This window comes from Pristiophorus japonicus, chromosome 4 (genome assembly GCF_044704955.1).
Source record: "Pristiophorus japonicus isolate sPriJap1 chromosome 4, sPriJap1.hap1, whole genome shotgun sequence".
NCBI lineage: Eukaryota > Metazoa > Chordata > Chondrichthyes > Pristiophoridae > Pristiophorus > Pristiophorus japonicus.
Window position 1 is genome coordinate 61,312,029 of NC_091980.1, and position 27,876 is coordinate 61,339,904.

The 27,876-nt window shown below is 45.0% G+C and overlaps 1 long non-coding RNA gene across 2 annotated transcripts; it reads right to left on the reverse strand.

Moving 5' to 3' along the window:
* Positions 1–1,293: 1,293 nt before the first annotated feature.
* LOC139262067 (uncharacterized) lies at positions 1,294–27,797 on the reverse strand. Of its 2 annotated transcripts, none has more exons than XR_011592878.1 (3): positions 27,594–27,797; positions 18,560–18,763; positions 1,294–1,755 (listed from the first exon to the last, which is right to left on the reverse strand). It is a non-coding gene; the product is annotated as an uncharacterized lncRNA (long non-coding RNA). The 2 variants fall into 2 exon arrangements; XR_011592879.1 differs by lacking the exon at positions 1,294–1,755 and adding an exon at positions 13,292–13,575.
* Between the last annotated feature and the right edge of the window lie 79 nt (positions 27,798–27,876).

Here is a 27,876-nt window from a genome sequence, read left to right on the forward strand (position 1 = left end):
ATTGGCTCAGAGGCAGGAAGCAAAGGGTAGTGGTTGATGGGTGTTTTGGTGACTGGAAGGCTTAATCCAGTTGGGTTCTTCAGGGTTCAGTACTAGGCCCCTTGCTTTTTGTGGTATATATCAATGATTTAGACATGACTGTAGGGGATTAAGAAGTTTGCAGATGATACTAAAATCAGCTGTGTGGTTAATAATGAAGAAGAAAGCTGTAGACTGCAGGAAGATGTCAATGAACAAGTCAGGTGGGCAGAACAGTGGCAAATGGAATTCTAACCGGAAATGTGTGACCTATTGCATTTGAGGAGGGCTAACGAGGCAAGGGAATACACATTAAATGGTAGGACACTGAGAAGTGTCGAGGAACAAAGGGACCTTGGAGTTCATGTCCACAGATCCCTGAAGGTAGCAGGCCAGGTAGATAAGCTGGTTAAGAAGGCATGCGGAATACTTGCTTTTATTAGCCGAGGCATAGAATATAAGAGCAGGGAGGTTATGCTTTAACTGCATAATACATTAGTTTGGCCCGAGGTAGCGTGCTGCATGCAGTTCTGGTCACCACATTACAGGAAAGATGTGATTGTACTAGAGAGGGTACAGAGGAGATTTACGAGGATGTTGCCTGGACTGGAGAATTTTAGCTATGAGTAATGATTGGATAGGATTGGATTGGAACAGAGGAGGCTGAGGAAAGATCTTATTGAGGTGTATAAAATTATGAGGGACCTAGATAGAGTGGATAGGATGAACTTACTTCCCTCAGCAGAACCATGGAGGTTTAGAGGGGATTTGAGAGGAAATTTCTTCATCCAGAGGGTGTTGAAGGTCCTGAACTCACTGCCTGACAGGGTGGTAGAGGCAGAAACCCTCACCACATTTAAAAAGTACTTGGATGTGCACTTGAAGTGCCGTAACCTACAGGGCTACGGACTAAGAGCTGGAGAGTGGAATTAGGCTGGAGAGTTCTTTATTGGCTGGCGCGGACACGCTGGGCCGAAATGGCCACCTTCCGTGCTGTAAATTTCTATGATTCTATAAAAGGCTTGGCTCTCCTCTTGTGTCTGCACCTCATGCAGCAGATAGGCACTGATTAAGCCTGAGGCTCACATGTGTAAGCATTCACTTGTCAAGGAAGTATCCTGTCTATTAATGGATTTTTTTTGATTGAACACAATTTACAAAGACTATTTGGAATCTTTGTTCAGTTTCTACCCTAGGAGAAAATGTTCCATTTACATGCACTTCTCCATGTGATCATAAAAATAATATCATCAAAGCAAAAAAAACATGAATCAGTTTTACAGCATTACTATTGCTAGAATTTATTTTCATGTGGTTAATCATTAAAAATTAGCCTCCTCAAATTCATTAACCTAGATTTTGAGGTTGTATTGTTGTCCTTCTGTGCAATCAGTATATTTTTGCATTCATACAATCTTACTTGCAAACAATTATTATGATTCAGGTGCAGTTTAATATTATCAAAGGGAAAAATCCTTCACGAGTCTTTAGTTGGTAAATGAATGAATGTGGGTCCACAATGTAAAAACAAATAGGGGGAGGGTAACAGCAGTATAGTAAGGGCTAGAATATATTCGAAGCTTCAGCATTGACTAGAGCGATTAGAAACATATTTTCTTAGTTGTGTTGCTAAGAAATTATTCTGCAAACTGTCCTTCAAAAATTCAGGCCGGGTATTCTTTTGCATTCCAACTTTCTGTCCTGGAGCATTTATCATGGTGTTCACCTGGGCTATTCCTATACAGGAGAAGGAGGAAGCGGAAATAAGAGAGACATACAAAATAATATTGCACAAATGGAGAAGAAGATCAACTAGTGAGTACCGTTCCAGGCTTTGCAAGCCATGCCGCTCCCTTGAACATGTATTAAAAGCAATCTACTTAAGGAGTCAACAGTTCATTAAGAAAGCACAGAAGGAACTGTCTATTCCATTTCAAACTGACCATTAAATATCCTCCCCAACAGAAAAAAAATCAAGGGACAGTCTGAGGAAGGGTCTTTAGACCTGAAACATTAACTGACTTCAGTTTCTCCACAGATGCTGTCTGACCTGCAGTGTATTGCCCGCCTTTCAGGTTTGTGTTTCAGATTTCCAGCATTTGCAGTATTTTGCTTTTTGACTACATTAGTGGGCTTGTATTGCAAACCTCCTAATTATGCAATAGAAAAAAAGAGGAAATCTGTCATTAGATCAGGGAGATGAATAGGAATAACACAAATGTTATTGTAAGATGTTTTAATTACCAACTTATTGATTGAGGCAAGGAGGGAGGAAATGGTAAAAAGATAATGGAATTCTTAAAAGGTGTACAGTATTCCTTCCATAAGCAGTAGACTTGTATGCTACAGGGGGAGAAGCATTGCTATGCTAGATATAAGTAATCAGGTAGAAGAGGTAAATATGGGCGAGCATCTCAAAGCAGTCACCGCGATACGATAAGGTTTAAGGCCCAAATAGTAAAACATCGGTTAGAATAGGACAGATTTTAGAAAGATGAGATGAGCTGGATAAATAAATTGGCACACAGGACCCGGAGACAACAATGAGATAATTTTTAAGGAAATTGCAAAGATGCAGACTAAAAATATATATTATTAAAAAGGGAGACTACTTCAAGTTGGAGAATGCTGTGGATAAATAGAGGTTAGAAACCAATAAAAATTGAAGAAGCGGGCATTACAGAACTATAAATATGAAATTATAGGAGAGAATGCGGGGAAACAAGAGAGGAGGTTGAGAGGGATAAGGAATGCAACGAGGGAGTATGAGGAGATCATTTCAAAAACTATTTGTATTCGACAAATATAATAGTAAGAAGAAAATTGTTCTTTAAATGTGTGTCAGGTGGAGCAAAGTAAGGTTATACTTTGAATAAATGAAAGCTGGGTGATGTGGAAAATCAAGTTCACAAAACCTTAAAAGCAGCATCTCAAGTGGATAAGGTCACAAAACAAGCTAATAGAATATTGGGTTTTATGGCAGAGGTGAATCATAAAATAGTACAGCCATCGAGACTGTGCCGGCTCTTTTGAACAGCAATCCAGTTAATCCCATTCCCCATGCTTTTTCCCCATATAATCCTTCAAGTATTCATCCAATTCCCTTTTGCAGGCTGCTATTGAATGTTTCCACCACTCTATCAGGCAGTGCATTCCAAATCCTAACCACTCAAAAGTATTTCCTCATATCGCCTCTGGTTCTTTTGCCATTCACCTTAAATCTGTGCCCTCTGGTAATCGACTCCAGCCATTAAAAACAATTTTTATTTATTTACTCTATCTACACCCTTCATGATTTTAAACACCTCTATCAAATCTTCTCAGCCTTCTCTGCTCTCAGGAGAACAACCCCAGTTTCTCCAGACTATTCACATAACTGTAATCCCACATCCCTGGAACCATTCTAGTAAATATCTTCTGTACCCTTTACAAAGCCTTCACGTGCTTCCTAAAATATGCCCAGAATTGGACACAGCTGGGACTGAACTAATGTTTTATATAGGTTTAGTATAACCTCCTGGCTTTTGTACTCTCTGCCTCTATTTATAAAGCCCAGGATCTCATATGCTTTATTAACTGCTTTGTTAACCTGTCCTGTCACCTTCAAAGATTTGTGCACAAGCACCCCCAAGTCTCTCTGTTCTTGCACCCGCTTTAAATTGTATCTTTTAGCTTGTATTGTCTCTCCTCATTCTTCTTACCAAAATGTATACCCTCACACAATTCTGTGTTGAATTTTATCTGCCACGTGTCCGCCCATTCCACTAGCCGTCTGTGTGCTCTTGAAGTCTATTCTCTTAAGCAGTCCCTCGATGTTGAGGATGACTTGAAGTCTATTACTATCTTCCTCACTGTTTATTGCGCTTACAAGTTTTGTGTCATTTGCAAATTTTGAAATTGTGCCCTACACCCACAAGTCCAAGGGGTCGAAATTGCCCCATGCCCCGTTTGGAGGCGATAACCTTCTGGGGTCAGGACATTTATCGCCCGACCCGGAAGTTCCGGCCCCGGCACGGAATTTGGCCCTTCAGCTCCTCAATGGAATGCTATCGGAGGCACTCCATGTCCGTAGAGGGGACTCTCCTGAGGCGATAGAGCGGCGCTGAGTCCAAAACAGAGTGCTGGGCTGCAGGATAGCGGCCCGATCCAGTTCAACAAAAAACCATTCACCACAACGATTTGTTTTCTATCACTAAGCCAACTTTGTTTTTTCGCGGATTATTGTTTCTAAAAGCTTCCCAACCACTGATGTTAAACTGTAATGGACAGGCTTATCCTTCTCCCCTTTTTGAACAAGGTTGTAACATTTGCAATGCTCTTACACGCTCTCCACATTGCCATCGTCGACACGCCATGATGCACCACTTGCCGTCCGGAGGAGACGGGGGTCCCCAATGGAGTGCTCTCTATGCGGGAGTCCTCCCTCTATTTATTGGTGACTTGGCCTGGAGGCTGTTGCATGGAGCAGTCCCGTGCAATAAGTTTTAAAGTCGATTCACGGACTCCCAGGCCGCCTGTAATTTCTGTGGTCTAGAGGAATCCGTGTTCCACGTGTATGTTGAGTGCGCGATGTTGCAGCCCCAATATCTGAAAAGGCTGCTCCTCAAATTCTGGTTGCACTTCAGTCCCACACTCCTGATCTTTGGGCACCCTGTGCAGAGGGGAGCGGGCAGGTCAGAAGGCCTCCTCATAGAACTGCTCCTGCGCATGGCCAAGGGTGCCATCATCCAGTCCAGACATTGGGCAGTCGAGGGGGTCGTTCAACACGACTGCCTGCCTCTCTTCCGTGGTTACATCCGAGCCAGGGTGTCCCTCGAGATGGAGCACGCGGTGTCCACCGGTATGCTCGCGGCCTTCTGCGAGAGGTGGGCGCCGGAGAGACTGGAGTGCATCATCACCCCCGGCAACCAAATTTTAATTTGATCCTTAATGTCTAAAGTTTAATTTGTCTAAGTTTGTCGGTTTTAATGCCACCTCCCCCCCACCCCCACCCCAGCTTTTAGCCAGGGGTCACTTGTATAATTTGTGTTTTTGGTGCCCTCAAAAAAAAAACAAGGGGACACTTGAAAAGTTTTTGGAGTGTGACACCCCCTTTAATCAGGGGGCACTTGATTAATGTTTACAACAAAAATAGTTGTAACATTTGCAATCCTCCAGTCCTCATGCACTACCCCTGTATCTAAGGAAACTTAGGGCCCGAATTTATTGGCTTTACCGCCCGCTGCCGCCAGCTGTTGCCTGCTGCCGCCAACTTTTTTTGGGTGGTCTCCCCCTTAGTGCCAGTTTCCACTTGGCCTCCCACCAGCGGGAGGGGAGGACCGCTGGGAATCGCCCGCTGACGGCCGCTAGCGCATGTAAGTGACCTTCCGCCCGCCGAGCAGACAGATTCTTCCGGGCGGGAGTCGGCGGCAGCAGTGGGAAGGACTGCTGCATGGCGGCAGGTCTAACCCCAACGGTAAGTATGAAGACCTGCAAGAAAAGGTTCGTAAGTGTCTTTTATTTTTCAACAGTTTATGTGGATGGGGTCCTCTGATGGTCTTCCAGTGTATTTTTTTGTGTAAATTTTTACTTTTATGTCTCTTCCCTCCCTGGGTCCAACTCAATCCTCAGCGGCACTTTGGCGAGGATTGCATTTGCTGTCGAAATTGGGAGCTCCCGCCTGCTGCCGCCCAGATTCACGGCGGACGGTCTTTCAAGGACTTTTTTACGAAACTCCCGCCCAAAGTACCGTCAGGTGGTGGAACTTAGCTTCCACCACGTTTCGGTCCCACAGAATATAAGAAATTTAACGGTGAATCTATATAAAACTTTAGTAAAACTTCATTTGGAATGGTGTTTGCAGTTTTGGGCTCAACACTATAAAAACGATGATGAGACAATAGAAAGGCCATTGTGCAGATTCACTCGGACACTGCCTGCTATGAGGAAATACAAATATGAAGAAAGGCTTGAAAAATTGAGGCTGTTTCCAATAGAATCAAAAAGATTATGGGGTGATTTCAGAGTCAGCATGAAGTTGTGAAGGGTGGGTCATGTCTAACTAATCTAGTTGCATTTTTAACGACGGTTACCTCGTGGTGTATAAGAGAATATTTATGGATGTTGTCTTTATGGATTTCCAGAAGACATTTGATAATGTTCCACACAAGAGGGTATTAGCAAAAATAAAAGCGCATGTAATTGGAGATAACCTTGTGACATGGCACTTCTTCCGTACTGGGGCGTTAACTGATCTCAGCAAAGGCAACAGTAGGAATACTCACTAGACTCAATGGTCTTGACATTAACCCTCCCCCAGGGTTGGTGACAGAGAGTCAGGGGACTGGGTTATAAAGTGAAACGCGTGGAACGCGACCCTAACCCACCGCACATGTGCCCGCCACCATTTTTACAGCGGTGAATATCGGGGTATCCGAATGTCCCATCGTGGGGAGGCGGGACGCTTAAGTAACATACTTAACTTGAGCTTTCCTCAACTGGGAGCTCAACATACTGCAGTTGTACGGGTTTCCCAGGGATTGGGAAACTCGGCAGTGAAACCAAGGTGGGAGCTGCTAACTCCCCAAGGTAAGTGCCTCTTTCAGCACTCCTTGTTGGCCAGGAGGAGCAGGAGTGCACCCCCCAGGCCCATCAAGGATGCCTTTGGCCTCCCCAAGCCCCGATTGCCAGCCTCCTCACCATTCCCCCAGCCCTAATGGATAGCCTCCTTCCACACCCTCCCTGTCTCCCCATAAATATTGGGGCCAATGCCTCGATTTAGGCAAGAGTATTCAGCCAGGGTGCCATTTACATTGTTGCCAACGATCCCTGGCAATATTCTAGCGCTTCTCCAATTCTGGCAATTTGCGCATCACCGACCTTAATCACTCCACCATTGTTGGCCATGCTTTCAGCTGCCTTGGCCCTAAGCTGTGGAATTCTCTCCATAAACCTCTACCTCTCTCTCCTCCTTTAAGATGCTGCTTAAAACCTACTTCATTGACAAATTTTTTGGTCATTTGGCCTGATATTTCCTTCCGTGGCTCAGTGTCAAATTTCTATTGATAACTCTTTTGTGAAGTGACCATGGGATGTTTTGCTACTATAAAGGCACTATATAAATATAAATTGTTGTTGTAGTGATGTTTATTGGAAAGTGCGAGAGTGTGACTTGTGACACAGAAAGAATGGCTATTTATTTGTGATACCAAAGGGCTGCTGGCACCTGGGGGATTGTACCTCAAATATGTGTTAGCGCTTTTAGGAAATGAAGGTAAAAACTATACCCATTGTGGTGTCAATACTTGCTCATTGGCCTCGTGAAACCATTCTATACAGCTGTTTGAGCAATTGAACTTTTATTAAGGACCATAAGCAGTCACTGTCATTTCACCTTACATAGCCAAAAATGTAATTAAGGTTTAAAAAGTGTTTTCATCTATGCTGCAAAATAGCAGATTAGCTACCATAGGCTTAAGTAAAGTTGTTCATGTCATCTTGGATTACCAAGACTTCCAAAATGGCTGTATTGTCAAGCTTTGTACATGAGAAATACAAATCAGTCATCTTTCACAAGTTCTGATGACAGGTCATTGACCTGAGACATTAACTCTGTTTCTCTCACCAGAGATGCTGCCTGACCTGCTGAGTATTTCCTGCATTTTCTGTTTTTGTTTCAGATTTCCACTGTTGGCAGTATTTTCCTTGTGCTTATCTATCACAAGTGTTGGCATGTAGCTAGAACTGCTCCAAGTTTACTTTCCAAAAAGACTATAGCCGCCAACAACTTTGGCATTGGAGCAATTGCAAAATCTCTCCAGGGTCTGGATATTTTCCCTGGGTTCTAGCTTTGTTTTAAGATTTATATATATGTATGTATATATATGTATGCATATATATGTTTCTATATGTACATACATATATGTACGTATATGTATCTGTATATATGTGTGTGTAATTTAATGCCAGCCTTCCGATTGGAAGAATATTTAAATATGAAGTACAGGTGCAGCGTCCAGAATCTGGAACCCTCGGGACCGAGGCCGTTCCGGATTCCGTGTTATTCTGGACTTTGGAACATCTTTCCGACATGACGAATCCAGAAACACCTGAGCCTAGTTTTGGGTATTTCCAGATTTTGGAACATCAGAAAGAGTGGGGGGGGGGCTGCTCACCGAGGAGCTGTTTGGGCCACCGGCCCTGTCAATGAGGTCGTTGGGCAGGCCCCGCCAAAGAGGAGCTGTTCCGGTGGGCCCCGTCGCGGAGGAGGTGTTCAGGCAGGCCAACGAGGAGGCCCCAAGGTAAGGGCAGCAGCGGCGAGGCGAGAGGCGGTGAGGCGAGGCCCGAGGTCAGGCAGCAGTGTGGCCTCGAGCTCAGCAGGGTCGGTGGGTCCGGATTCCGGAACATTATACGGATTCCAGACGACCCTGCCACCAATCTGTCCAGAATCCAGATTCCAGAATGCTCCGGATTCCGAAACTCCGGATTTTGGATGCTACACCTGTACCTCCACACTAAAACATTCTATCAAAGCATTTTAGATGCAGTCCAGTATTAGATATCACCTTATGTCCACTGTGGAGCTTAAATCAATATTTCTTGTGTCCAAAGACAAGAGTAAAGCTAGCAGAATCCATCTCACCTGCGGTATTATTTATTTCTTTAGTTCAAATAAATAACAGAATTCAGACAACCTTTTCCACAAAATGTTAAACTACTCCAAATAGGCCAAGACGTTTCTGAAATCTTTGCACGCCACATTTCTTAAATCTTTAATTAGCTAAATTTACTCACAGCTGACTAGCTGAAAGCTTCTAACAAACCAAGCATAGTTTTTGCTCCATAAGACATTAATAGTTGATGTGTTCCGAAGAACAAGAAATCAAGGGAAGAAAGCCAGCCCTGGGACTTGTATGTACAGATGTCTGTTAAAAAGGTTTCTCCCAGATACACTAGAATTATTTGGTTAAAAGAAAGTTTTGCTTTATTGCATGGATATGTGAGGAGCCAAGTATTCTTTTGTATTTCACATCAACTGCATCAAGTCTGTTATAATTTTTTACATCAGTTATAAAATGTCACTTTGCATAAGTGGATTGGATGGCACACAGAGGGAAATTTTAATTTCCCTTATTGTATTGCAGTACATGTAAAAGTGGAGTAGATGTTCCTGTCCTGGCATATAGGCTGTGGATCCGGGGCACTGCAAGCTATGCATTCACCTCAACTAGGAAGGGCTGACATGACTGGATATTCCAGGGACGGCACTTACTAGGAAAGCAACTCGCCAAAGGGGCAAAATACCTGGCATGCTAGTAACTCTTGGAAAGAAATGGGGGCCGAAATTCAGAGTCTCACAGAGACCCGTTACTGCCCGTTTGCAGCGGCCATTCATCAAAATCGAATGGCCACCGCTCTGGGCTCAACTGGCCGCTACGATGTCGTTTTTGGCCCGGGAGGTCTTGCAACGGTGTGGGCCACCACCGACTCTCGGGCGGTGTGGGGCTTGCCGCAGTAAAAGTGCACACCGCTGCCTCTCCGCCCCCGGACCCATTTTCAGTGTGAACAAGTCGGCCCTTCAGCTGACGGTGCCCCCGCCAGCTTTTAGGGTCAGTGCAGAGTGGCAAAGATCTCGGAGCCGTGGGAGCGTAGAGAGACAAGAAGGTAAGATCCAGACCTGAGGATGGGTCGGAAGCTCCCCAGAGTCCTCGAAGTAATAGCAGCTGTGTCAGTCTCACAGAGAAGTCCGGTAAGAGATCATCTGGGGGAGATCAGCGAGCTCCGGACGGGGCAAGATCCTGGAACGAGGTCCGTATTGCTCAAGAACAAGTCCAGGAGCCTCTTCAATGGACTGGAGGAGTTCAGCACAGAATCCGCACTCAAGGCGAGAGAGAGAGAGGGAGAGAGAGGGAGGAAAAGAGTGAGAGGGAGAGTGGGAGAGGGAAAGAGACAGCGTGACAGAGAAGGGTGAGAGAGAGAGGGTGAGAGAGGGAGGGAGGGAGGGAGAAAGAGGGGGAGAGAGGAAGAGAGGGAGGGAGAGAGGGAAAGAGAAAGAGAGAGGGTGAGAGAGGGAAGGAGAGAGTGTGAGAGAAGGCGGGAAACAAAGAAACATAGAAACATAGAAAATAGGTGCAGGAGTAGGCCATTCGGCCCTCCGAGCCTGCAACACCATTCAATAAGTTCATGGCTGAACATGCAACTTCAGTACCCCATTCCTGTTTTCTCGCCATACCCCTTGATCCCCCTAGTAGTAAGGACTACATCTAACTCCCTTTTGAATATATTTAGTGAATTGGCCTCAACAACTTTCTGTGGTAGAGAATTCCACAGGTTCAGCACTCTCTGGGTGAAGAAGTTTCTCCTCATCTCGGTCCTAAATGGCTTACCCCTTATCCTTAGACTGTGAGCCCTGGTTCTGGAGTGAGAGGAAGAGGAAGAGAGGGGGAGAAGGAGGGAGAGAGGAAAAGAGAAAGAGAGAGGGTGAGAGAGAGAGGGCAGGAGAGAGAGGGAAGGGAGCAAAAGAGAAAGAGATAGAAGTGAGGAAAGGGAATGAGAACCCGAATGAGAAAATTTGATTGGGAGAGAGAGAAACAGGAATAGAGAAGGAAAAAAGTGGGGGGAAAAAACTAGAAAGAGAAAAAAATAGAGATCCTGAGATTCACGGAGAGAAAACTGAAATCTCAATCCAGGGGCTCAGACTGGAAACGTTGCCCCAGCTCAGCATTCCGAGCAGTAACAAACAAGAACCTGTTCAACCTCCGCTGCCTCCAGGCTAGATCCAAGATCGTTCCGTCCCCTGTCATCAAACTACAGTACGCAGACGACGCTTGCGTCTGCGCACACTTGGAGGCCAAACTCCAAGTCATCGTCAACACCTTCACCGAGGCATACGAAAGTATGGGCCTTACACTAAACATCTGTAAGACAAAGGTCCTCTACCATCCTGACCCCGCCACATAGCACTGCTCCTCGATTAGCAAAATCCACTGTGAGGCCTTGGACAATGTGGACCACTTTCCATACCTCATTAGCCTACTGTCAGCAAGGGCAGACATCGATGATGATGTCCAACACCGCCTTCAGTGTGTCAGTGCAGCCTTCAGTCGCCTAAGGAAGAGAGTTTTTGAAGACCAGGACCTCAAATCTGGCACCAAGTTTATGGTCTACAGGGCAGTAGTGATGCCCGCCCCCCTATATGGCTCAGAGATATGGACTATTTCCATCAGACAGCTCAAAGCACTGGAGAAGTACCACCAACGCTGCCTCCACAAGATCCTGCAAATCCATTAGCAGGATAGACGCACCAATGTCAGTGTTCTCGCTCAGGCCAACATCCCCAGCATCGAAGCACTGACCACGCTCTATCAGCTCCGTTGGGTGGGCCACATCATCCGCATGTCTGACACGAGACTCCCAAAGCAAGCGCTCTTCTCGGAGCCTCGACACGGCAAGCAAGCCCCAGCCTCGGAACAGCATCCGGGAAGGCCCTGAGCACCTCGAGTCTCATCGCCGAGAGCATGCAGAAACCAAGTGCAGACAGCGGAAGGAGTGTGCAGCAAACCAGGCTCCCCACCCACCCTTTCCTTCAACCACTGTCTGACCCACTTGTGACAGAGACTGTAGGTTCCGCATTGGACTGTTCAATCACCTGAACGTCCTCGAGCAGCTTTGGGCCTGGAAGGGCCGACTGGAGACTGGTCAATCAGTCTGACTTGGCTCGGGCGAAGCCATGTGCGGAAGTACTGGCAGAGTGATAGGTCTGGGGCCAGGAGTGCTGCGAGCCGGAGGGAGCGCATCATCCATATCCTGGCCTGAGGAGCCTGAATAACTCACCAGGGCCAGCACAATCCACCACCACCAATCTGAGGGAGCTCAGGTCGGTGCTATGGTGCCACACCGGAAGGACTCCCTTCGTCCGTGGTGGACCCAGCCGGGAAAGCAACACTGAGGTCTCGGGCGGCATCCAGCTGAGACTGCATGCGAGCAGCCAAGTCTGAAAGCCACCAGATATGACAGCACTTAGACACTCCATCAACTCTTGCAGAGGCATGGCCTTCCTCTCCAAAGCAGCACCGATACGTTCGTTCCCTCGCGCCTGTGCTGCAATGGCAGCTGCCACATCAACCTAAGGGTGAAATTCCCATGGGAATAACGCCCTAATTAAAACTGCAAACTTTCAGGTTTGAAGGACTAATAAGACCGGAACATTTTTTGTGATCAAAAAGCTGAATTTGGATTCAACGGGTGCCGCAAACATTGCGGCGCTAATCAGGGAAAAATGGCCTTAACACCACCAGCTTTCTGAATAGTAAGTGGGACTGAATAATAAGTGGCACTGAATAGTAAGTGGGACTAAACATTTTGGCTGCTTTGCCAAAGGCTTTCTGGGCTCAATACTTTTTGGCTGTGTGAGCTCAATAATTTTTATCTGCCATAATCTATCTTATCTATTTTATCTGCAATACTAATAGGTGGAAAAACAAGTAATAAGTCAGGAAATGGTGTCTGTGGACAAATGATGGAGCAGCTCAGTACGCAAATTGCCTGTTTGATTGATGGTGAAGTGGAGACGCTACTGCATAAAGTGGTTTGGCTTATTTGGACTCGAGGGCACTTCCCCAGAGACAGCAGCACAGCTTACCTGTTAGAAGGTGCAGGCGAGTGTCAATACTGTGTGCAGTACAGATAGAGCGTCCGAAATCCAGAAACTTCGGAACCGAGACTGTTTCGGATTTCAGATATTTCCGGGTGGGGGGTGGAGCGGCGTGGGGAAATCAGTGTTGGCGGCAGAACATTTGGGGCTCGGTGTGGCAACGAAGCGGATAGGGTCGGCGACGGCGATGTGAGGGGGTGTTGGTAGCAGAGTGGGGGAGGTGCTGGCGGAGGAGTGGGGGGGGGGTGTCGGCGACGGAGCAGGGAGGGTGCCGTCGGCGGAGCTGGGAAGGGGTGTCGGCAGCGGAGTGGGGGGTGGCGGTGCGGGGGAGCGTGTTTGTGGCGGAGTGGGGGGGGGTGTTTGTGGCGAAGTGGAGGGGGTGTTTGTGGCGGAGTGGGGGGTGTCGGTGGCGGTGTGGGGGGGCGTGTTTGTGGCGGAGTGGGGGGGGGTGTTTGTGGCGAAGTGGAGGGGGTGTCGGCGGCGGAGTGGGGGGTGTCGGTGGCGGTGTGGGGGGGGTGTTTGTGGCGGAGTGGAGGGGGTGTTTGTGGCGGAGTGGGGGGTGTCGGTGGCAGTGTGGGGGGGCGTGTTGGTGGCGGAGTGGGGGGGGGGGTGTTTGCCGCGGAGTGGGGGTGGTGTTGGCAGCGGAGCTGGGAGGGGGTGTCAGTGGTGGTGTGGGGGTGGGGCTGGGTGGTGTCGGTGGCGGAGTGGCGGGGTGTTTGTGGCAGAGTGAGGGGGGTGTCGGCGGCAGAGTGGGGCGGTTGTTGGTGGCGGAGTGGGGGGGGGGTGTTTGCCGCGGAGTGGGGGTGGTGTTGGCAGCGGAGCTGGGAGGGGTGTTGGTGGGGCTGGGTGGTGTTGGTGGCAGAGCTGGGGTGTGTCGGCAGTTCCGGGTCAAGAGTTGGCAGCCGGGAAAAACCTGCGTTGAAGACCTGCAAAAAAGTAAGTAACATTTTTTATTTTTAAATTATTTTTCAGCGATTTAGTAGGTAAAGGTTTTGTGAATTTTTGTTTTTGCAATTTTTATTTGGTGTTTTCCCTCTCCCTAGGCCCAACTCGCAGCAGTAATCGGTTTAAAAAAATGTCCAGATTCCAGAACATTTTCCGAATTCCAGACGACCCCGCCACGGATCGACTCGGTGTCTGGATTCCAGAACATTCCAAATTTCGAAACTCCAGATTTCGGACACTCAACCTGTACCTGCAAGAGCTGAGAATGATGCAGAAGTAGGAAAACTTAAGAAAGCGGCTTAGATAAAGCTACACAACAGTACGTTATAGCAGATTGATGAGCTCATAGCTCCTCTAAACCTCCCTATCTTTACTTTAAATCTATGCCCCCTGGTTGTTGACCTATCCGCCAAGGGAAACAGGTCCTTCCTATCCACTCTATCGTGGCCCCTCATAATTTTTTACACCTCAATCAGGTCTCCCCTCAGCCTCCTCTGTTCCAAAGAAAACAGACCCAGCATCTCCAATCTTTCCTCATAGCCAAAATTCTCCAGTCCAGGTAACATTCTTGTAAATCTCCTCTGCACCATTTCCAGTGCAATCTCATCTTTCCTGTAATGTGGTGACCAGAACTACACACAGTACTCCAGCTGCAGCCTAATTAGTGTTTTATACAGTTCAAGCAAAACGTCCTTGCTCTTGTATTCCATGCCTCGGCAAATAAAAGTAAATATTCCGTATGCCTTCTTAACCACCTTATCTACCTGGCCTGCTCCCTTCAGAGATCTGTGGATCTGCACCTTTGCTCCTCTACACTTTTCAGTGTCATACCATTTAATGTATTCTCTTGCCTTGTTAGCCCTCCCCAAATGCATTAGCTCACACTTCTCCGGATTGAATTCCATTTGCCACTGTTCTGCCCACCTGACCAGTACATTGATATCTTCCTGCAATCTGCAGCTTTCTTCTTCATTATCAGCCACGCAGCTTATTTTAGTGTCATCTGCAAACTTCTCAATCATACCCCCAACATTCAAGTCCAATCACTGATATATACCACAAGAAGCAGGGGACCCAGCACTGAGCCCTGCGGAACACCACTGGATAGTTTTCCAGTCACAAAAACATCCATCAACCATTACTCTTTGCTTCCTGCCTCTTAGCCAATTTTGGATCCAACTTGCCACTTTGCCGAGGATCCCATGGGCTTTTACTTTCATGACCAGTCTGCCATGTGGGACCTTATCAAAAGCTTTGCTAAAATCCATATACACGACATCATACGCACTACCCTCATCGACCCTCCTGGTTACCTCCTCGAATAATTCAATCAAGTTAGTCAGACATGAACTTCCCTTAACAAATCCATGCTGACTGTCCTTGATTAATCCATGTCTTTCCAAATGAAGATTTATCCTATCCCTCAGGATTTCTTTCAATAATTTTCTCACCACTGAGGTTAGCTGACTGACCTGTAATTACTCTGTCTATCCTTTTCTCCCTTTTTAAACAAAGGTACAACGTTTGCAGTCCTCCAGTGCTCTTTCACCACACCTGTAGCCAGAGAGGACTGGAAAATGATGGTCAGAGCCTCTGCTAGTTCCTCCTTTGCTTCTCTTAACAGCCTGGGATACATTTCATCTGACCCTGTCCCTTTAAAACCAGTTGGAGATGGAAACAGGAATCCCATTTTTAGCACTTTAGCTACCTCCACACACCAAACCCACCCATTGTTTTAGGGGAAAATTCCATGCTTTGGAATAAGGCTCCCTCTGGTCTCTGAGTAGCATAGACCAAATCTAATATAAATCACTTACAGTGGAGAATTTTTTTTTAAAGTATGGAATGAGAAATGACCAAAGCTATTTGGCTCATCAGTCCTGTTCTTTCACAGACCATTTACAATCTGCTCTAATGTGAACGCTATCCAACCTAGTTAATTTTCTAAAGTGAGGTTCATGCCAGGAGCATAAAACCTGTGTCCTTGTATAAATCAAGTAGCATAATGAAAGATTGCAGTTAGACATAACTTGGCAACAGTCTGCTGGGATGCCGAAAGGCTTGTACAGAGATCCAAATCACAGAATGCCCATTACCCATCGTACTTTGCAACAACTTTAATTCAAGAAGTTAGGAGGCTGGGAATTAGGGTTGTTAATAGTAACAGATTAGTGTGTAATACATATGTATGATATTTCTTTGGTTATATAGTGGAGGCCTCAACCCATTTCAATTAAACATGCCAACACCTGATTTAAAATAGTTTGTTAAGGGGTAGATTGGCTAACGTGGCAAGAGGTACTCGCACGGATCACGAGTTTGTGGAGGGATAGATTGTTTAATGTGGTAACAGGTATCCTTGCACAGACACACAATTTTGAATTTTTAAAAAATTAAGGGATGGTAGATGCAGACTTTGGCCGGAATCTTACCAGCCCTGTGAGTGCAGGTTTGGAGGTGGGCTCCCGTCAAAATGGCTGTGATTAAAACCAGGCCGAAGTCCACTCTGAACCTGCCTCCTTGTCAATTTTCAAAGTGCCGGCTGTGCATGTGGTTTGCAGACCCGACATTGAGCGGCGTGTCAGGCAATTGAGATAGTTAAGAAGCTGCTTAAAGCTATTTATGCAGCATTTTACCAGGTCCTAACCATTTTACCAAGTTTTTTATGAGGTTCCCTCTCTCAGGGATCACGTCAGGTAAGTGTGTTGGGTTCTCAACAACTTTGAATTGGTTTCACTAGCTGCAGAAGTGGTATAAAAGCTACCATTTAACAGCTGTTCAATTTCCAATCTTAAAAGCTGGAGCCTTCAGGATTTGGATACACTTTTCAGCTTTATGGAGGTTTGAAGTGTTTGCAGTGAACTTTCTATCCAGTGTCCCCTCCTTGGAGCAACCTCTCTCGCCATTGACAGATCGCTTCTGTCATCTCAACTTCAGCGCCGTTTATTCCATCAGCATCAGTGCCCTTGAAAAAATCTTACCTTTGTCCTCAGAATCCCACCACAATCAGCCCCAAGACCAATATCACCAGGCACACCAGCAGCACCAGGCACACCAGCAGCACCAACAGCAACACCAATCTTCTCTGCAATCACCTGATGCTGCACAGGACACAGGGCATCAGCACCCGACCACATTGCTGCCCGAGACACCAGGGAAGGCCTCACCTTGACCAGATTTACTTCGCTTGATACTGTACACCCTGGCTGCCACATGATGTGACAGATTGGCACCACCCCACAACAAGACCAGAAAGCATCCCTACAATGCCCAAGCCATTCCTTTCACACTCATTACCATTAGCGGGGGGAGCAGGGGGAGGGGGGCGGCGGGGGGCGGGGGGACCGTTATGTCTCACCATTCACTGCAACTCACTAAGCCACTTCCAAAGTGCACAAAGATCAGTCCAAGAAGGCAAAGTGTTGAAAATAAAGATTGCAATGTTTGACAACACATTAGCAGAGACTTTACTTCAGCATTGGCGAAAGGACCTAAGTACCTATCCTTGTGTGTTGTTAGTTGGTATGATTGGACAAGGATGATGGTGAGTGTGAGGGGTGGCTAGTGAGACAAAGAACATTATTGATGGGAGGTCTCCTGGGGAAAAAGGATAGTTAGAATAGGGTGTGTTTTAATGTATATAAGCCTGGACTTGGAGCATAGATGTTAGAATATTCTCAGAGCGTAACTGGACAGAGCGTAGCAAGGCCATTTGCGATCGATCACCTCAAACCCTTGTAGATGTTCATAGGTTGTTTCTGTCTGTAACTGACTATGCTATAAATATAATCTTTGTATTTTAACATCTTGGCTTCTTGTATTGTAGCTTCTTTTGTAACTGTAATAAACATATATGCTTTGGAACAATGCTCCTTCTGGTCTCTGAATATCACAGACCAAATCTAATATAAATCACTTACAGTGAAGAATTTTTTAATAAAAGCATGGAATGAGAAATGACCAAAGCCATTTGGCTCATCTGTTCTTTCACAGACCATTTACAATCTGCTCTAGGATGGACTCTATCCAAACCATACTTTTCTGAAGTAAGGTTCATGCTAGGAGCATAAAACCTGCTTTCTTGTATATAACAAGGAGCATAATGAGAGATTGTAGCTTGACATAATTTTCACAGTCTGCTAGGATGCAGAAAGCATGCACTAAGATCCAAGCCGCAGATTGCCCATCACCCATCGCACTTAGCAGCAACTTTAATTCAAGAAGTTCCTTTAAGGATTAGGAGGCTGGGAATTAATGTTCTTGGTAGTAACAGATTAGCGTTTAATACATATGTATGATATTTCTTTGATTATATACTGGAGGCCTCAACCCATTTAAATTAAATACACTAGTACCTTTGTTCAAATAGTGGACAATGGAATGCCATGCAGACATATTACGCATTTGCTAATATTACAGTGTAAATTTAGTCTAGTATAACATTGGAACATCCACTTGCAGAAGGGATGTGTAAGGTTTGATGAGGCTGCATCTATACTTCAATATTTTGTATCAATGCAAAAAGTCCACACAGAATACGAGAAACAAAGCGACACACATCAAAAGACATCTCCAGCCTTTGAAATGTTCTGCCAGATAATGGTTGGGTTTCTCCTTTGTAACTCTGGGTGAGTTCATGGGAGAGAATGAGGGAAAATTCAGGTAGTGAGGCTGAACACGGCTCCCCCCACCCTGACTGGAATTTCCCTCTCCTGCCCCAAGTCCCTAGAAGATTTCCCTCCTGTCTCTTCATGGGGCCACCATGTGGAAACTAATGGTGGGCTTAGAGAAACAACAGTAAAAGCCCCAAGTTCCGTGAATGGCAGAAGGGAGCTTAGTGATGACCTTATTGAATGGTGGAGCAGGCTCGAGGGGCCAAATGATCTACTCTTGCTCCTATTTCTTATGTTCTTAAGTTCTTATGTGCTTGTGTTCCTTACCTTCCATTTCAGGCTCAGAACTTACCAGATGACGGGCCCAATTTTTGCCATCTTTGCCATGATTCTGCCCCAGCCTCAGCACCACCGGGATTTTGTGCCCTGATACTGGTGGGCTTCCTCCTGATGAAGAGAAACCTGCCAGGTGTCCACTGTCCATATGGGATGAACTCTGACCCAGGGAAAAGAGTCAGAGTTTTGATGGATTTAATGGGGCATCTGGAAGTCCACCCTGAAGAGAAGAATCCTGTCAATGTTTGCACCTGAAAGGCTGATCCTTTTAGGGAGAAGTTCATATATTCTGTAACACTTCCTTCAATACCTCGGTATTCATATTGGTTTCAAGCACAGTGTTTAACCAATAAGCTAAAAACTGCTGCCAAAGTTACTGAGTGAATGTCAGAATTAGGTTTTGTAGGCTGTGTGTTTAACTTTCAGAGGCTGACTGGACATCTGACAAACTCAAGCTTCAGTGTGTCCTTCATTTATTCGTTCTAGCCTCAGATTAGCAGGATGGTCCACACATACATTTTCCCACATTACAACAGTGACTACACTTCAAAGGTACTTAATTGGCTGTAAAGCACTTTGAGATGTCCGGAGGTTGTGAAAGGCACTTGGATGATGTGGAATCTATATGGGTAGAGCTGCAGAATACCAAAGGACAAAAAACGTTAGTGGGAGTTGTGTACAGACCTCCAAACAGTAGTAGTGATGTTGGGGAGGGCATCAAACATGAAATTAGGGGTGCGTGCAATAAAGGTGCAGCAGTTATAATGGGTGACTTTAATATGCACATAGATTGGGTTAACCAAACTGGAAGCAATACGGTAGAGGAGGATTTCCTGGAGTGCATAAGGGATGGTTTTTTAGACCAATATGTCGAGGAACCAACTAGGGGGGAGGCCATCTTAGACTGGGTGTTGTGTAATGAGAGAGGATTAATTAGCAATCTCGTTGTGCGAGGCCCCTTGGGGAAGAGTGACCATAATATGGTGGAATTCTGCATTAGGATGGAGAATGAAACAGTTAATTCAGAGACCATGGTCCAGAACTTAAAGAAGGGTAACTTTGAAGGTATGAGGCGTGAATTGGCTAGGATAGATTGGCGAATGATACTTAAGGGGTTGACTGTGGATGGGCAATGGCAGACATTTAGAGACCGCATGGATGAACTACAACAATTGTACATTCCTGTCTGTCGTAAAAATAAAAAAGGGAAGGTGGCTCAACCGTGGCTATCAAGGGAAATCAGGGATAGCATTAAAGCCAAGGAAGTGGCATACAAATTGGCCAGAAATAGCAGAGAACCCGGGGACTGGGAGAAATTTAGAACTCAGCAGAGGAGGACAAAGGGTTTGATTAGGGCAGGGAAAATGGTGTACGAGAAGAAGCTTGCAGGGAACATTAAGACGGATTGCAAAAGTTTCTATAGATATGTAAAGAGAAAAAGGTTAGTAAAGACAAACGTAGGTCCCCTGCAGTCAGAATCAGGGGAAGTCATAACGGGGAACAAAGAAATGGCGGACCAATTGAACAAGTACTTTGGTTCGGTATTCACTGAGGAGGACACAAACAACCTTCCGGATATAAAAGGGGTCGGAGGGTCTAGTAAGGAGGAGGAACTGAGGGAAATCCTTATTAGTCGGGAAATTGTGTTGGGGAAATTGATGGGATTGAAGGCCGATAAATCCCCAGGGCCTGATGGACTGCATCCCAGAGTACTTAAGGAGGTGGCCTTGGAAATAGTGGATGCATTGACAGTCATTTTCCAACATTCCATTGACTCTGGATCAGTTCCTATGGAGTGGAGGGTAGCCAATGTAACCCCACTTTTTAAAAAAGGAGGGAGAGAGAAAACAGGGAATTACAGACCGGTCAGCCTGACATCGGTAGTGGGTAAAATGATGGAATCAATTATTAAGGATGTCATCGCAGTGCATTTGGAAAGAGGTAATATGATAGGTCCAAGTCAGCATGGATTTGTGAAAGGGAAATCATGCTTGACAAATCTTCTGGAATTTTTTGAGGATGTTTCCAGTAGAGTGGACAAGGGAGAACCAGTCGATGTGGTATATTTGGACTTTCAGAAGGCTTTCGACAAGGTCCCACACAAGAGATTAATGTGCAAAGTTAAAGCACATGGGATTGGGGGTAGTGTGCTGACATGGATTGAGAACTGGTTGTCAGACAGGAAGCAAAGAGTAGGAGTAAATGGGTACTTTTCAGAATGGCAGGCAGTGACTAGTGGGGTACCGCAAGGTTCTGTGCTGGGGCCCCAGCTGTTTACACTGTACATTAATGATTTAGATGAGGGGATTAAATGTAGTATCTCCAAATTTGCGGATGACACTAAGTTGGGTGGCAGTGTGAGCTGCAAGGAGGATTCTATGAGGCTGCAGAGCGACTTGGATAGGTTAGGTGAGTGGGCAAATGCATGGCAGATGAAGTATAATGTGGATAAATGTGAGGTTATCCACTTTGGTGGTAAAAACAGAGAGACAGACTATTATCTGAATGGTGACAGATTAGGAAAAGGAGAGGTGCAACGAGACCTGGGTGTCATGGTACATCAGTCATTGAAGGTTGGCATGCAGGTACAGCAGGCGGTTAAGAAAGCAAATGGCATGTTGGCCTTCATAGCGAGGGGATTTGAGTACAAGGGCAGGGAGGTGTTGCTACAGTTGTACAGGGCCTTGGTGAGGCCACACCTGGAGTATTGTGTACAGTTTTGGTCTCCTAACCTGAGGAAGGACATTCTTGCTATTGAGGGAGTGCAGCGAAGGTTCACCAGACTGATTCCCGGGATGGCGGGACTGACCTATCAAGAAAGACTGGATCAACTGGGCTTGTATTCACTGGAGTTCAGAAGAATGAGAGGGGACCTCATAGAAACGTTTAAAATTCTGACGGGGTTAGACAGGTTAGATGCAGGAAGAATGTTCCCAATGTTGGGGAAGTCCAGAACCAGGGGACACAGTCTAAGGATAAGGGGGAAGCCATTTAGGACTGAGATGAGGAGGAATTTCTTCACCCAGAGAGTGGTGAACCTGTGGAATTCTCTACCACAGAAAGTTGTTGAGGCCAATTCACTAAATATATTCAAAAAGGAGTTAGATGAAGTCCTTACTACTAGGGGAATCAAGGGGTATGGTGAGAAAGCAGGAATGGGGTACTGAAATTGCATGTTCAGCCATGAACTCATTGAATGGCGGTGCAGGCTAGAAGGGCCGAATGGCCTACTCCTGCACCTATTTTCTATGTTTCTCTTCTATGTTTCTATATAAATGCAAGTCTTTCTTTCCATTATTCCTCAATTTTAGACACTCTGCCCATAAGTCCACTTGTTCATTATTGTTTCATGCCACAATATTACAACAACAGAGCATAATACAACAAACTCCAGGACAGTTTCCTTAGTAACATGGGCTGTTGCCAAATATTTCAATTTAATCAACAGATGCTGAATGGCATTAGAAAAACAAAAGCTTAAAATGAAAATGTAATTATCATGTGTTGTAAAATGTCAACGCTACTGGAGGTGGGATAGGTGACTCTGAGTTTCATTGTGCTTTCTGATTGCTACAGACAGTTGTGATTAAACTAGGAGGCAGGGAAATGACAGAATGCTGAAATTATGAGCTGGCATGGGAAATGAACATGATAACATGAAGTCATTGAGGATTGCTGGAGGTTTTCTGCACTGCATCAAAATGATAACAGAAAAATAATTTTATCTTTCAGGCAGACATTAACTCCAGTCCTAGTTGAATTAATGGGCCAGAATTTTTTGTCGATATGACTGTGTACTCTCAGAGTATGCTGTCATACCGCCTTTGAAATTGATTGCAAGTTCGAGATTTCCACATACGTTTGCACTAAATCCCAAACTTGCGATCTGTCAAGATTCAGTTTGACAGATGATCCACACCAACACTGAAATCCTAACTGCCGGTGCAGAATTGGTTCATTGCTCACCAACTGCCCAGCAATTAGGTCTGAAAATTTTACAGCTGGTGTAAGCATAAGGGGACACCTCCTGACAAAGTCAAGTAAATTTTTAATTTTAAAAGCTATATGAGGCCGGAAATGGAATTACATATGTCCCACAGGAAAAGTATTTTTTGTCCATGAAAAGTAAAGAGCAATTTTCCAATAGATTTTTGAAGAAAGCATTATTCTCAAGTTTTTTAAATGTTTTGGATGAAAACATTTTGTAAATGGACAGGAAAATAAATGAAAATGTAGATGACTTACAAAATGTATTCTGCATACACCCAGACCCAGAAACCACAAATTTAAGTTATTTTCAAAGTATTGAAGTACAAGCACTAACGATTAACGAGAGAGCTTCTGTTTGCTGATTGGAGCACCGACCCACGTGATCCCAGGTACACTTACGCACATAGTGCAACCCTGGGATCCGTGGGCCACTATGTTGCCCTCTACTCCACAGTGTCTGACAGCACCTGCTCGAAGGAGGGTTCCCAGCAGATAAGTATGCACTCTGTTCGGATGCATCATACAAGCATAGTGACTGATGCATTATTGATTACCCTGTTGAATTAATATTCAAAACAGGCATTCCAAATAGTTACACAGCAAGCAACCTTTAACTTTAAGTTTAAGTTGAAATCAGCGCGCAAGTTAGTGGGGTATCACAAACACAAACTGCTGTGATGTCAACTGTAAGGGATAAATTGTAAGAGTTGCAAATAGGTGGTCAGAATTATACTGAAGGTAGTGAACTTATCAGTATTAGGAGGGTCTGTATAATTGCCTATGTATGTAGCACTTTCTTATATAGTTATAGCACACTTATAACGTATCAAACTGTATGGTTAACTTTATTAACACTTAAACAGCATAATCAGCAGTTGTTGATTGGAAGTCTCTGAGGAAGAGATAAGGAAGCTAGTACAGTCACCCTAGGCGTCGGACAGATTGTGGCAAAATGCAAGTCATGGAACAACACAATGGGAGATGGACAATTGCAGATACCACTCAGAGTCAGTCTGATAAGAGTCAACAAAATCAATGTAACTTCGCTGATAGAATTAGACCTATCAATGATTTTGTAGGAGGGTGCTCCTCTCCAAAACCTGTATAAGTTCTACTTGAAAACTCATGTATTTCGGAGGTTCCACGACTGAACCTTATGAGCATTGCTCGTAATAAAACCGGTAAACCTGAGGTTTCGTTTGTTTACTTCCGTGGTTATTATACAGTGGGAAGCTGGGCGAGGTGTCGATTAACTATATCAGTTAGTCCACCTTGAGGGAGGGAAGCCCTGTTTTACCCCAATAGACGGGCAGGTGTCGATTAACTCTATCAGTTAGTCCACCTTGAAGGAGAGAAGTCTCCTTTTTGCCCTACATTTGGCTTCCGTGCATGTCACGCACCTCCTACAGTAGTTCTCTATTTCTCTACCCATTCCCTTCCACCACCAGCATCTGGACATCGAGCTTATCATGTCAGTTCTACCTGTATGGACATACGCATGGTATAAATTTAATAGGCTCCCCTGGATGCATTCCGGGGCCACCACATTCCCATTATTTATTCCCTATCCCGTCGGTCCCTTGTTGGGCCCCTCTCTGCTTCCACCCCTTCTTTTCCTGTGGAGTGGCTTCTCCCTATACCTTAAGCATATTTACTTCCTCAGTCCCAATTGTACATACTCCGACTTGGGTTTCCCTGGCCAGTGTACGTGTCTCTGCCACTCGCTTGGCTGCTTCATTTGCCCATGCATTCCCCTGTTGATACTGATCATTAATTTTTACGTGTGCTTTGACCTTTATTGTCGCACACTCCTGGGGTAGGAGGGAGGCTTCCACTAGGTGTTTTACAATCTCCTCATGTTTAATCGGTCCTCCTCCTGAGGTCATGAATCCCCGTCTGCTCCAGGCTATCATATAATTATGTACTACTCCAAAAGCATATCAACCGTCTGTTTAGATGTTTACTCTGTTTCCCCTAGCCAGCCTCAGAGCTTCAGTGAGAGCCACTAACTAAGCCACTTGAGCTGATTGACCCCCTTCAAACTGTCCTTCCCTTTTGACCTGTCCGCTGCTATCTACCACGGCCCATCCCGTCCGTGGTGTCCCATTGATATAGTGCCGAGACCCATCAACATATAGATCCACATCTGCCTCCTCAAGCCTGACCTCTTCCCTCGTCTTCTCCTGTCGGGCTACACTGATGCTCCTTTCCCTGCATAATGATCCATCCTGCAGGGTTGTTATAGTTGTCTTTTATTGTTACTGTCCCGTTGGTGGGGCTAAGAGCATGCTCCCCACCTAGCCCTTCGCGTGTCAGATACCGTTTTTAGCCTTCCTGTGTTAAGCAATTCTACTAAGGTATGCTGGGTATGTGTCCCGACATTACTATGCCACTGGCCTATGCCTGTCCCCATGTAATGATCTTTACTGTGGTGGATATAGATGTGGAAAAGCCTATTCTGGTTGGATAATCCCAGGGCTGGAGCACTTGTGAGAGCTTGTTTTAACCTTACAACCACAATTTCCTGATCTCGGTATTTCTGCAGTAGTTGAATAGCCCTAGTACCTGCCTGACCCCTTTCACGGTTCCTGGCCTGGGCATTGATCGAATTGCTTCCTCTCTGTCCTTAGGCATCTGTCATGTATCCTAGATGTTACTTTGCTCCTTCCCACCTGCACCTTGCTAGGATTTATTTTTAATCCCACATTCTCATTCTCTATAGCTCCTAGCATTGTACGTGTTGTTGTCCTGTGCTGGAGGCAATAAGGATATCATCCACATATTGCAAAAGGGTGCTCCCTTCTTTGCCTGTTGTGGGCCTCGCTTTCCTGCGTTTCCTCCCTTACACCAGCAATCTTTGGCCAAATGTCCAAGGTTACCACAATTTCGACATCTCCCTTTAGAATTTCCGTAACCTTTCCTTTTCTGCGGACAATCCCTACTGAAGTGGCCTTCCGGATTGCAGTTAAAACATATCAGGGGAGCTGTGCAGGAGTGTGTCTCCACCATCTTTGTCTCTGCTGCTACCGCTGTTGCTGCTATTTTTGCTATTTTCTCCCTTTGTTCTAACCTTAACTCCTCTACATGTTCTGCCCATTCCAAGATTTCATCGTCATCATCTCCTATCTTAAATCCTAACCTAATTATCTTTTGATGTGCCTCTCCTAGTCTGTCTTTAAACATTTTCAAGAATGCTGCATCATTTTTGTCGGGGTTATCCACCCCAGAGTGGTCTTTGTATTCAATCCACTTTCATTCCCCGTACTCCCCTCCCCTTTCGCCTGCCTTTTGAGTCACAGTATTCTAATCCAATCTTTTTTCAGAATTCTGTATTTCTACTATTTTGGTTTAGGGGTTGGTAATTTATTCAATAGAATTTGTCTCTCCTGTGGGCTGAGGGGTACCTCCTGTATGGTAATGTGGGCTGCTCTACGTCCGTTGGAGGGAATGGTGGTAGTGCGTATCAGTGCCGCTGATAAGTAGCCATTATCATGTGCCCGGGGCCACTCTACTCCGCACTCGTTATCCCAGTCTGGTTTACTGTTAGGTTGGGTTTGTGGACTACACTTACCCACCGTGAGATACATTGGCTCTATTGTCGTAGATGATGGTGCTATGGCTGTGCACTGCACTATCCATCTGGTCCTGTCTTTATCTCTTCCAGCTTATTTATCTTGGTTTCTAACTCTTGAATTTGTTTTGTTTGAGTATCTATCTGTCCTCTGTAGCAGGCGAGTATTATTACTTAGGCTTTCTTCATTTTATTTTTATTCTGACTATCCCATTTCCTCTGTTTGTCAGGTGAGTCTTCTTTCTTTTATTAAGAAATCCAAATTAATAATGTCCAGTATAAACCAGCTGTCAATGGAAAGGGTTAACTCCTTTACAGGTTTGTAAGAAGGCCTAACGTCATTATATAACTTTGCATAATCATCCGAAAATTTGAAGTGCTTTCAAAACTTGCTTAGAAATTAGGAATCCATTAAAACAGCAGAAATCATGAGTAAAGTTGTCATAATAAAACCTTCTCATCGGGAAAGACAGCATTTTAGATTAAACTCCAATTTCTCTAAACTTCCAATTGAAATTGTTGCCAAAGTTTTTTTCATTGATTTAAAACGATACCACACATTTTTTAATAGCTATTTTATTTACTGAAATCCAATTTTCCCACAAGCTATATACATTCCAGCATTTCGTTTTTACGTTCCCGTTCACTGAACAAATCTTGTGTTTTATTTCTCTCTGCACAAAATCTAAACTTCCGTGCCAGTTCTATCCTTTTTAAGAATTCTCTAATTCCCAGTTTTTTTGTTCCGTTGCTGAGTTCGCATAACTTCGTTTTTTTTTCCCCTTTTGAATCCGAATTTAATCATTTTTTTTTGATGACCTTCCTCTATTCCATAGTTAAACATCTTTGTTTCTCTTTCTCGGCACAAAACTTCTGTGTCGGGTTTAACTCGTAAATTTTTATATTTAAACCAATATCTTTCTCACAACCAATTTAAATCTCCTTTCTTCAAATTAGGTTTTGTATTTTGATGATCTTCCTCCAGTCCATTTTGCTAAATATGTTTGTTTCTTTTTCTAGCAGCTGCAGCTTTCAAGGTCGCATTTTTATCTTTTGATAAAAACACGCTGTCCTTGGTAAATTCAACGTGTTTTTCCAGCATTTTCCTTTTCTTTTATTAATTTTCCATTTTTCTCAGCGAGCATTTTATCCCATTGGCCAGTTTTCCTAGGATCCTGGGGTCCCACCCCACTTTTTAGGTTGTATTCCTTCTTGTTTGCCCTGCACACTATCAATACCGGCTTCTCCATGTTATTACCGTGTCATGCTTCGGGACATACATCTTATTTTTCCTCTAGCGATCATTGGGGTCCTCTCCCCCTTAGGTTGTATTCCTCCTTTTTCAGGCAATACACCTATCCCACCCTTGGTTTTCGTCCTTCTGTGGTTTGCTAAAACTTGTTCTACAGATTACCCCTTCTAATTCTTTATACAGATTACCTCCTTCCCAGTCAATGCTACAGCTGCAGGTGGTACAAAACATACTCACTGCCATTCAGTTGTCACATCATCCAGGTCAGCGGATCTGCATCCTATTTGTGACGCCAAATGTAGGGGTAAAAAGGATGCTTCTCTCCTTCAAGGTGGACTAACTGATATAGTTAATCAACACCTCGCCCAGCTTCCCACTGTATAACAACCACGGAAGTAAGCAAACGAAACCTCAGGTTTACCGGTTTTATTACGAGCAATGCACGGGAAGGTTCAGTCGTGGAATCTCCGAAATACATGAGTTTTCAAGTAGAACTTATACAGGTTTTGGAGAGGAGCAT